The following is a 12009-nucleotide window of genomic DNA, read 5'->3' as shown; positions in this document are numbered from 1 at the left end:
AGTCATCTGGCTTCATACTTCCTTGGGAGGGATAGCAGGGCCAGACCTGCCAAATGTTTAATTGCAGCTCATTGTAAAAAGAATTAACACTCCAGTAAAAATGGACCCACAAGCAAGCTGCTCAGATCATTGTAGATCCTGAATTTCAGACCTGTGAGGAACTTGGATGCTTATCACCTCATTTTGGCCTTGAGGATATTGAAGCTCATAAAGGTAGGTAACTGGCTGAAGATCACACAGTTGGTGGCAGAACAGTGTCACCTCTATTTCATGCTGCTACTTGGGTAGACTGCAGACAAAACATGTACCAAACTTTAATTTCTATTGCTGTCAGTGCTGCGGGGATGCCAGAGTTCTTGCTTCACAACGAGTGTTCAGAAGCAGAATAATTGAGGAACATCACAGCAGGCTCTGGGAGGAATTTGTGGTCAGTCATATGAAATTTGAGTGTCTGGCTGAAACTGACTCTAGTCAATCACTAGCTGTTTCTCTGGCTACTGAGGAGGTAGTGGATTTTTTGGGTATTGCTTTAGTTGCTATTACGGGGTGATAGTTTGAACAAATACACCTTTTTTTTTTTTTAATTTCAAACCTCTATTTCTGGTAAAGTTAAATTCAGCACTTAATTTGTAGTATTCAGCACCAGGGAAAGATTAGTAACTTCTCCCTTCAAACTCAGATGTGGTTCCCAGCCCTGGTATTTAATATACTGCAGGCCATGTAGGCCATTCATCTTGATTATGAAATTATTAAAAAGATTCCGATATTATCTACTTATCAAAGGTCTCTGGAATACATACCACACCCCTCTGATTAAGGGTGATTAGAGAAATACCTGAGATCAAGCTATTTTCACATTTCCTTCTCTATTGATTGTCCAAAAGGTGATTATTGTGGCTGCTCAGCAGGCTGTTCTCATTAGGGCTCCATTGATCGTGAGCTGGTTATGGTTCCAAATGCCAGGCTAAGTGTGTTGCTTTGAACTTGTAGTGTGAGGCACCCAGATAAGAAAAAAGAAAAATTAAGGCCAGCATGTTATTCTCCAAGTTCTGGTTAAATTGTTCCACCTTCATACAGCTTCCCCAGATCCCTGCCCAAAAGAAACAACACTAATTAGTCTTTTCAGCTATGCAGTCTTTGGAAGCAATACTCTTGATCTATTGAAGGCTGCATTATTAAAATTATCTGCTGTGTCTGTCCTTAATAAGGTCAAAGAAGGAATCTATGAAAGCTGATTCATCAGAAAGACCCTAGGGATACACATCATTGAGAAAGCCAATTTTATTTTCCCTACTGCAAGACAAAACTGAATTGCAACTTTCCTTGCTTATCAGGAAGGCAAAGCTCAGAGAATCCACTATTAATTTGGAGAAACACCTAATCAGGACATCTGGCCTTCTTTGTGGAGGATTCCTCATGACCAGGCTGCAGGTGTAGGATGCAGTGGTGAGGGAGGGTTTTAACTGTCTAAGTGAATGATAATTCCTCTCAGGAGATGCTTGTCGGAATAGATTCCCCTCCATGATCTCAGCCTACATTTCTTTAATAGTTATTAATGCCACTGTATCAGCAATCCTCTTCTCCTGCCATGATAAAATCTCCCCAAAGAGAATTGCTATTGTGTACATTTAGCAGGATTTAGGAAGACAAGATGCAAGGGAAGAAAATTGATTTTTCCCTCTTTCAGTAGAAGGCAATGATGGGGACATCAGTGTGTCGTGTATCACACAATCTGTAAATTACTTAGAATTGCACGGGATGTTCTCCATAATACCCTCAAATGTAAAGTCTCCCAGCTTGACCTATTTGGCTTAATTTGTGCTTTCTGCAAAAGAGTTTATTTTTTCTTTCTAGTGAAAAATTGTAGTTCTGGAATTCTGGGGGCAGCCAGCATAAGAAAATAAAATCGTGTTTGGCCTTGTATTGCACAAAACATGTAGTAAGTCACCTGTGAATATTTGCTGAATTGTGGATACGATGACAAGATAAAAAGCTGCAATTTCCCATGAGTTCATTTCAATACAGTTCCCATTTACAAAAAGCAATTAGAGCTTTGTCTTCAACATAATATATTTATTAAATAAATGTAACTGTGTAATCATGGAATCTAAGCACAGGAGGATTTCCAAGCTCCACTTCACATCAAAGGCAGGCATCATACAGCCTCTAGGTCTTGGGTTATGTCAGGGTTTTCTGCTTTCCACTTACAGACTTGCAGTTGTCTTTCTTAGAAGACATGAAACATGTTGGTCCCACCTCTAGCCAAGTAAAAACAGGTATGTGAATGAAATGAGTGTCAAAACAGGTTCTTTTTCAAAGCCTTGGAAATACTGGATTTCTCTTGGCTATGAATGTAGTGGGAGTCTTGATGACTTTGTCATATTAGAGAGCTTTTTATTCTGCATACTAAAAACATGTATCTAGCAATTTCTAGAGGGTTCCAGATCTTTTCTTGGGGTTAAAGGAATGAAGAGGACTAAACAATGGCCTCTATCCAATCAATGCAACTGACTAGATTAGCTAAATGTTACGGGGCATGGTGGTATAAAACATTTCCCAGAAGAGGGAAGATTTTGTTCACCACATAGGCAGTCATGGGGTAGGTGTTCTACAACTAGTTGGATGTGTCAAGGCACAGTATCCTACAAAAACATAGTCTGTTTTGAAAAATTCAGTCTGCCTGAAGATGGGTGGCTGGAGAAAATCTTGAGAAGTTGGGAGGTACCAGGTCACCCAATACCTGGTTAACCAACCAGGAGAGATTGAATGACTACCTGTATAGCCAGCAGGAAAATTTAATGTGGGATACAACATCAGCTTTGCTCTTTAGGAAGTTTGTAGTCATTCATAAATCCAAAGGAAAAAGCAAAAATTCAGACCATGTTATGCCTTACATGTAAAATATCCTGCTATCCAGCCCTGGGCATGGCATTATTCCAGTAAAGCCTAATGTATATTCTTCCTAACTATTTCAATAAAAAATGTGGAGGATACAACCAAGTTGAAAGATCACTTATTTGAATTTTACCTTTTAGTGCCAAGATTGCAGGGAAAAATATCATTTTTGATCCTCTCGGAAGGTTGGCTGATCTGCAGATGGGATAAAATATCCTGCATGTACTCTTCATTTGATTTGTAATTTACATAGTATCTCTTTGTTCAGAAAGGAACACCCTGCACGACTTCCTGACACTGACCTGGATTTTACTTATGGCTGCCCTAAATTGTGTTATCATGCTGTACCAGTTGTTCAGTATTCAGCCTTGCTCCTCTGTAACTTAATATTATGATTTATTTCTGACTTGGCTTTTCTTTATTGAATGCTGACTTTTTCTAAGAGGTTCATGTGGAAATGTGCTACATGAAAAAAAAAAAAAAAGCACAGTTTGGCCTCAGGGCAAATACATGAATACTGACCCAGGGACATGAATACAGGGCAGAAGAGAGAGTGGCACTGGCAACAAAATTAACTCATTCCTTTGCCTTTTGTGTGTTCCTAAGTGTGTAGAATGACTCAAATTTTAGCACAGAAAGTAAAGTTAGAAAGCAACCGCCGTTTGCCAGCAACCCATTCTTTAATTCTTAAGGATCAAAAATTTGCTTGAAAACTGACATTTTCATTTTCTCCTGGCCCAGTGAACAAAGTTTTAAGGTATGTGGTTGCTCTGATACCACCTAAGAAGCAAATATTTCTTGTAGTCTACTTCTAGATGTGAATGAGCTCAAAGTAAATGACTCAGAGATGGAGTAAATGTCCCTTGAAATACACCTAAACTTAATAATTAGGAGAAGAGTGCTTGAATAAACACATTTAGAGTGTTATTGAGCATATACAAGCTTAGACAGTCCATATTTCCAAAAGACAGTGAGTCTATAGCACATACTTCGGAGATGAGAAAATTATGCCATAAATAAAACTGGCAGTGGAGGCATTTGTTTTATCATTCAGTTAAGTAGGAGGAATTCTTTCATACCTAGAGGGACTTAGGTAAAACTAATGAACAGACATACTTAACAACAAGAACAACAAAAAAAACAATAAAGCATTACCATTCAAGAGTGTGAAATCACTTCTCTGAGAGTCTTTTTGGATTGAATACTTTTTTTTAACTGATAATGTCAAACTAAGACTTTACCTAAACACAGATAACTAGGTGGCTCTTAGCATACCTTTCAGGCTTATGGTCTCTAATTATTCCACTCACATCCCCCTATACATTTTCAAATTACCTCTTTCAGTGTCTCCAGTGTTTAAACATGAACTGCATAGAGTGTTGCGTGGTAGTATTAAATAAAATTTAGCCCAAAGCTGTTTCCTTACATATTATAAGTTCTGTCCAAAGATTTCTCCGTGCATAGTGTACATGTAATTGGATGTGTAAACAGACTATAACCTACTCTGATGTCAATCACTGAGTTTTGGCCAATCAAAGGTGGCCAACTGCTCAAACCACATTCAAATATGGCAAATGCTGAGCTGTAACCAATCCCGTTGTTTATGTACCTCATTTCTGTTTTCTCTGTCACTTTTCTTTCTCTTTCCATAAATCTTCTTCAACCACCTGGCAGTGCCAGAGTTTCTCTGAACCTGTTCTGGCTTTGGGGATGCCTGATTCACAAATCATTCTTTGCTCAGTTAAACTCTGTTAAATTTAATTTGTCTAAGGTTTTCCTTTTAACAGTAGAGATAGGAGTACAACACACTTTGAAGTGTACAGGAGTGAGTTCAGATCCTAGCTCTGTTATTGGCTTCATTTCTCATCTTGAGCAAGGTACTTAGTTTCTCTGAGCCTTAGTTTCTACACTTGTAAATGTGGAGAAGTAAAACACCAGACTTGTGAGGCTGCTCTGCTCTCTGAATGAGGTATCTGGAAAATGCTCGGCCAGTGTTGTAACTCAATCTTCTTACCCAACAGTGAGCCCCTTGGGCACCCAGACCCAGACTTGCCCTTCTAGTCTCGCCTCTTGCACTCTCTGGTACATCTCACGTAGGCTCTGTTGCCTGTTGTGTTTTCCAGTCCACAAATACCCTTGGCATGCTCTCATGTGTGTACTTGCTCCATATTATTCTAATGTGAGTATGTGAAACTTCTAATGACAGTGCAGTCTTTCTAGGCAATCTCTGAAGGAGAAATATTACTAGTCCGTGGTGAATATAAAAATAGGCTTATAGGGAAAAAAAGTGTGAAGATGTAATTCTGCATTTCCTTGGGACATACATAAATAGCAATTAGTCATTTTTTACTTAAAAAAAAAGAAATCTACAGAAAGAAAATTTAGCTGTCTTTCTGTTGCTAACCATCCAGGAGGCTGAAGCTCGTTGGTGATAGGTTAGTGCTGCTCATTTTCGTGGCTTTCCCAGAAGCCATTCTGGAAAAGGCAGAAGTCTTCCCCTCCCATTATGCTGAGTCAGACATAGCATCTACATGACTCGTCACCAAGTGGTTCTCCAGAATTCACCTTGCTTGCTTTTCCCCAATCCAGATAAACCCCGGGACTGGTAGCCCACCCAACTCATTCTTGCACACTGCCCTTCCTCTTTGGAGGCACCCACCATGCCTCTCTGATGCTGCCCCTCAGAGTCACGTCGGAGTCTCCTGTACCTACCTTGTCTATGGCTACCCAACTCCATATAATTTCTGAAGCTGTTATAACACCCAGATGGTCTATAATGTAATCTGTGTTTAAATAATCCTCAGGTCAAAACATCTTTCCAAAATTTAAATTGTCACTTCCCTGGGTTATGTTAGTCTTTTCCATGTTCCAATGGCTCTCTGAGCTCCTGGGGAGGGGAAGTCACTCCTGGAGTTTTCTCTCCATCATTCGTAGTGTGAATCTCACCTTGGGCTGGGAGGAATTTGTGATGGGCATACAAGTGAGAAAAAGGGTGCAAAGCGGTGAGATGGTGTGTTAGTCAGGGTTCTCTAGATGGACAGAATTAATAGGATAGATGTATATACAAAGGGCAGTGCATTAAGGAGTATTAACTCACAAGATCACAAGGTAAGGTTGCACAATAGGCCATCTGCAACCTAAGGAGCAAGGAAGCCAGCCAAGTTCCAAAACTGAAGGACCGAGTCCAATGTTTGAGGGCAGGAAGCATCCAGCATGGGGGAAAGATGTAGGTTTGGAGGCTAAGCCAGTCTAATCTTTTTTTTTTTTTTTTTTTTTTTTTTTTTTTGAGATAGAGTCACCCAGGCTGGAGTGCAGTGGCACAATCTTGGCTCACTGCAACCTCTGCCTCCGCCTTACAGGTGCATGCCAACACAGCTAATTCTTGTCATTTTACAGGATTTCACTAGGTTAGCCAGGTAGATACAGGATTTCACTAGGTTAGCCAGGTTGGTCTGGAACAAACTCCTGACCTCAAATGATCCACCCACCTCAGCCTCCCAAAGTTCTGTGATTACAGGTGTGAGCCACTCTGCCCGGCCAAGCCTAATCTTTCTCCCTTCTTCTGCTTGCTTTTATTCTAGTTACAATGGCAGCTGGTTAGATGGTGCCCACCCAGACTGAAGGTAGATCTGCCTTTCCCAGTCCACTGACTCAAATGTTAATCTCCTTTGGCAACACCCTCATAGACATACCCAGGATCAATACTTTGCACCCTTCAATCCAATCAAGTTGACATTCAATATTAACCATCACAGATGGCTAATAAGGGAGATATTCATGAAGGGTCTGAGAAGGAGATTTGGAAGAGACATGGACACAAAGGAAGGAGGAAAGAAAAGGGGAGGTGAGACAGGAACCAAACCAAACACCCTGTATTGCACAATTGAGCCTGGAGTTGGCCTGCTCGCCACAGAGCAGCCACAGGTTTTCAGGATGCTTTAGTGATAGCAGCCATCAGTACCTCTCATTAGGAACAAAAGCCCTGATTGGTAATAGTATATTCTACTTATTTAGAGAATAAAAGTTCCCTGTTAGAACCAGCCTTCTCAGAATGGCATTCAGGTTTTCAGAAAAGCACAGCAGCAGCGTATTTCTTATCTGCCTTGAAGGTTATAATAAATCCCTCCTTCCATTAATTCATAAATCCTTTAGCCACATGCCATTTTGGAGCCATATGCTTTCTTTCCTCCCTCTAACCCTCGGAAAGATCTTTCATATCCAATCTCTGTAGATAATCTGAATGTGAAATCGGCTATGGTTATCTTATCCCTCTAATCAGAAGGTCAGCAGTTACCTGCAGCTTTTCCATCTGTCCTCCAGCTGAATGCTGCCGTTTAGTAAATCAAAAATTGGTTACAAATTAGCAAAGCTGACTGGCTCAATGAGATCTAGCCTGGAGTTCTTGCTGGAAGGGGAGAGGTTTAAATATGGTTTGAAGGGAGATTTGAGGTGAACTCTATTTGTCAAAGCTGTGGAGTAGCAGCATAAAGATGAGAGATGTTCTCCTGGGTAAAAATGTTAAATCACATGGGAAATTGGAATCTTTCACATGGTGATTACTGAATTTTGAGCACCGCTCTGAGTGGATTAAGTATATATATGTGTGTGTGTGTGTGTGTGTGTGTGTATATTTTTGATACAACAAGGTAGCTGGAAATAATTGTTGTCAAATTGATTCAGCCCTGAAATCAATTGAGAAATCTCCCACAGGTGTCCAACACTCTGCAGGTATTAGCATGATACAGGATAAGTCTCAAAGTACAAAGAAACACACATGTGAAACAATTTGCAAACAATGAAGTGCTAACCTGTGTGATGTGAATTACAGATGCATTAGGACACCAGATGAGGAAGACAGTGGCAGCTGAAGACATTTCAGGAATGTTTCATTGATAACCTAAGTCTTGTTCTGGGCCATAAAGAAAAAGGGAGGGTGTGGTTTCTATACCAGAGATAAGAAAGGAGAAAATTGGACGCAGAAGAAACAATAACTAATCAGAGTGAACAAGGAAGAGCGAGTAAATCTTTCCAGCTGGAGTTGAAGGTAAGTGCTGGAAAACGGTGAGAGAGGATGTGTAGGTTAGGGGGACACTTAAAGATGGGCCAAGACATTTGGAGTTGATATTTGATATGGTTTGACTGTGCCCCCACCCAAATCTAATCTTAAATGGTAATCCCGATAATCCCCACGTGTCGAGGGAGGGACACGTTGGGAAGTGATTGGATCATGGGGGCAGTTTTCCCCATGCTATTCTCGTGATAGTGAGTGAGTTCTCACGAGATCTCATGGTTTTACAAGCGTCTGGTATTTCCCCTGCTTGCACTTCTGTCTTCTGCCTCCTGGTGAAAAAGGTGCCTGCTTCTCCTTCTGCCGCGATTATAAGTTTCCTGAGGCTTCCCCAGCCATGCGTAACTGTGAGTCAGTTAAACCTCCTTTGTGTATAAATTATCCTGTCTCAGATAGTATCCTTACAGCAATGTGAGAATGGACTAATATAATATTTTAGATCAAAAGGACTCACTGATGTTTCTCAAAAATATTATAAGAGAAAAATATAGTTGATGGTTTAGTGTCCATCTACCTGGCCCCTGGGGTTGAATCTGGGAAGCAAGGCCAGGAAGGGTTAGCATAAGAATCTAGGCATGATTTAATGGGACTGGCCTGTGATAGTGAGGTGGAAAGAATAGGCAATGTGACGTGAAAAATATAAATGAAAACCAACAGGACTCCATCACAACAGAAAGACGACTTTCCAACCTGCAGGGGAAAAAAAGGTTATGCCTCTGGCCATCAGGAGCATTCACTTGTAATGTCTCCATTTCAGCCAAACTGCTGTGCACACATGTGAAGCCCGGGCCCCCTTTAACAGCAAGGGGTCTCTTGTTCCCCTCCTTGTGCAGGTGGGTTCAGTTAGTCAAATCGAAGTGTTGATGTAGCCTGGGGCTGCCACTCTCTGTGGAGTCGGATGGGCCTGACGGGTAGACAGGTGCTGGTGGTGATACAGGAGCCTCAGTGGTCTGAGATTTAACAGTCCTGACCTCGTGTTTTCGACTCTGGGGCTCCCTGGCCACTTGCACCAGGTTTAAGGCACAAATTTGAATGGTATGTGCTGAGAGCCAGGTGTAAAAGTTCTAGCAGTGATGAGCTTGAGTGTGAACCTAGCTGACCACCTAGCATTTGCATCTCAGAATAGCCAAGGGTTTCCTACCATTTTACTGTACATAGTAACTCTTATTGAAGGTCTGAATGGGGCACTGAATTTTTTTCTTTTAGAATTTTCTGTATTTTATGTCAGAAATGATATGCTAAACTATACTTTATAAATCTAGGTAATAATAAACATCTCTGAACATATTCATGAATATGAAATAAGCAGTAGAATCATATTGGGGCCTGAGCCTGTTCAGTCTTGGGGTTGCCAAGATGTGTGGGAGGGGAGATGTGGGAAGAGGCAGGGCAGGTGGTAGTCAGGGATGCGAGGTCAGGAATTCTAAGCTGGAGAGTGGGAAGGCAGCTTCGGGGAATGCCAAGTCAAGAGGAAGAGAGTTTCTTTGCCTGCAGCTGTAGGTCTAGAGCTACCTTTTATGGCAGCATTCGCTCATTTAGGAAAGAGAAGTGAGGGGCCAGCAAGACCCCCTTTGGAGACAAGATTGGGCCCCTGCCATTGATGAGTTTTCTGAGCTAGTGACAGAGGCAGTTCTTCTTCCTCAATGTGGCCTGGGGTTTCTGAGGCTGTCAGAAAGAAACTGAATTCTTAAATCCCCAGGGCCATCACTGTCTTATTTGGTCCCTGCAGCAGGGGCTGAAGGCTCTGAAATGGGGCATGTAACTAGGACTTCTATTCCCCTTAGCAGTCATTTTCACACTTGCAAAAAATGATGTATTTTCTCAGGCGGGTATGTGGCTGCCTGTAGCAGCCTTCAGCTAAATGAAAGCATTTTCTTAGTCTCTGGGGAACCAGATGCTGACAGATGGACTTCCAGGATTTAAAATTTCCTAGGTTTGTTATTTGAACCTAACAAAAGAGAAAAATCCATCCTAGATACAATTAGAGCATTTTTTTTCTTTGTCTTACCATCCCACCCCCAGTGAAAATAGAGAAAGAAATGTGAAGGACATACTTTTAGTGCTGTTATTGGTCATTTTAAGCTCAGTGAGGGTGAGATGGTATCTGATAACAAATAAGTTTGTGTGTCCTTTCAGCTCTCTGAAAAAGCTACAATGTCATGAGTATACTCTGAGCAAGAGGGAAATTCTCTATGTTCAAATAAAGTAAAGGATAGTTTTACTGTGACACATCATGCAGTAAGGCTTTTGTGCAGGCTAGAAGCTCCCAGAGGAAAGCAGTTTCTGAGCAACTACCATTGACTGGGAAGGGCACTTTGACCCTGAGGGGTACAGCAGAAGGGAGTACACATTTTCATTATACAGCTTCATAAACGGGGTGTCTTTCCTATAGGTATGTGGTAATCAATTGTGAGCTGTGTCCTCCCGGTCTTGTTACTGATAAAAACTGGTATATTTTTGAAATTGTTTTTTGGTAACTGGTATATTTTTGAAATATTTTGTTGACTTATATTTGCCTACGGCAAAATTTACTAATTTTACAAGCGCCAGTCGATGAGTTTTGACAAATGTGTGCAATCTTGTAATCTCTACCCTAACCAAGATTTAGAATATTTCCATCACCCTAAAATGTTCCCCTTTGCCCTTTTATAGTCAATCTCCTCCATTCCCTCTACTCTGTGGCAACCAGTGTTCTGATTTCTATCACCATAGTTTTGTCTTTGTTTCTCCTTCACTGTATTTCTGAACTTACGTTCTAGGTAATTACCACACTGTTTCTATAACTATGCTGATATTATTCCATTTTTGCCAAGTCTTTGACTTTAGAACCATTAAGTCTCTTTAAATTGTAGGTTTCCACTTTGATCCATAACTTGTGATCCATACATTATTGTAGTTTAATTCTCATTTCCTCCCACCTCCCCAGTTTCTTAGTTGGGGGTACCCCTTTGTCACCTTTATTTATACTTCAAAAGTTGTGAAAGGATATCATACATATGCTGGGAGGCAGGGTGGGGTCAAGACGAGGGGCAAACCAGGAAGAGGCTGAGTGGAGAAGTAACTCTGGCCTCACAAGAGGGGCGAGCATCATTGATGGAACAGATCCTGGAGGAAGGAAGATGGAATATGCTATTGGTGGTCTGTTGGCAATTGGTGGGTGGGTAAGGGAGGCGATAAAGACACATCTTCTTCCTAGACAGCAACTTACAATAGATAGATATTGTCTACAGGTTAACCTGAAGGTGAAGAAAATGCCGGCAAGTCGTGTGATGACAATGACTAGAATGGATAGTTAGGGATGCTAAGGAGTGTGCTGAAGGTTTACAGATACTGGAGAAAACGTAGCACAGCAATGGCTTAGTTTAAATAAATAAATTGCTAAGGAGTATAGAAGATCAGTCAGAGTGGTGGAAGAAGCTATAGGGAAAGGAACAGGCCTTCTGAAAGGTCAGAAGGCTCTGCACAGCTTCAGGGGAGAATAAGCTGGAGGCAGCTGCTCTCTGACATTGAGGCAGAGGTTGAGGAATAGGCACAAGGGAGTGTAGTGGAATTTATCTTAAATAGGCTTGTTTACTTACGTTGTCCGGAAACTGACCTTTGATCATCTGCATGCCTGACTGCTCCTTGAAAGGGGGAACAATAATGTTAATTACCCACAGATTGTGTTTGCTCCAGGCTTTCAACATTATGCCTGTACTGAATAAAAGCAAGCAGCTCCAGCTTTTTGGGACTGCTCACTCTTCTGCCACTAGTGCCAGGCACTCCCCTAGCAGCTCTTACACTGCATACCTCTGAGTACTCCTTTCATCCCTCACTTGGCCAGGGTCTGTGGGACAGACCCAGCAAAGGGGCATTCAGGGGCCAGTTGCTCCTTTAGGTACCACTTGGGTACCATTTTCTGTGGGTGCTTCTTTGGTTGGGCGGATCCTTAATCCTGTTCAAATAAATTTTTTATTAAAAATTTTTTCATACTTAAAGTTTCCAGAATATTACACTGTACTCCCATATTCCTTCACTGAAATGCAATGCATTGTTAACGTCTTGCC

At 41.4% G+C, this 12009-nt stretch overlaps 1 long non-coding RNA gene across 1 annotated transcript; it reads left to right on the top strand.

The window, feature by feature from the left end:
- The first annotated feature begins 74 nt into the window (after positions 1-74).
- LOC144336592 (uncharacterized) lies at positions 75-7856 on the top strand. Its single transcript, XR_013408487.1, has 2 exons — positions 75-213; positions 7724-7856. It is a non-coding gene; the product is annotated as an uncharacterized LOC144336592 (long non-coding RNA).
- Positions 7857-12009: the final 4153 nt, after the last annotated feature.

The sequence above is a fragment of the Macaca mulatta genome, chromosome 18, assembly GCF_049350105.2.
Source record: "Macaca mulatta isolate MMU2019108-1 chromosome 18, T2T-MMU8v2.0, whole genome shotgun sequence".
In the NCBI taxonomy this organism is placed as follows: Eukaryota; Metazoa; Chordata; class Mammalia; order Primates; family Cercopithecidae; genus Macaca; species Macaca mulatta.
This window is presented reverse-complemented; position numbering and strand designations above follow the sequence as displayed.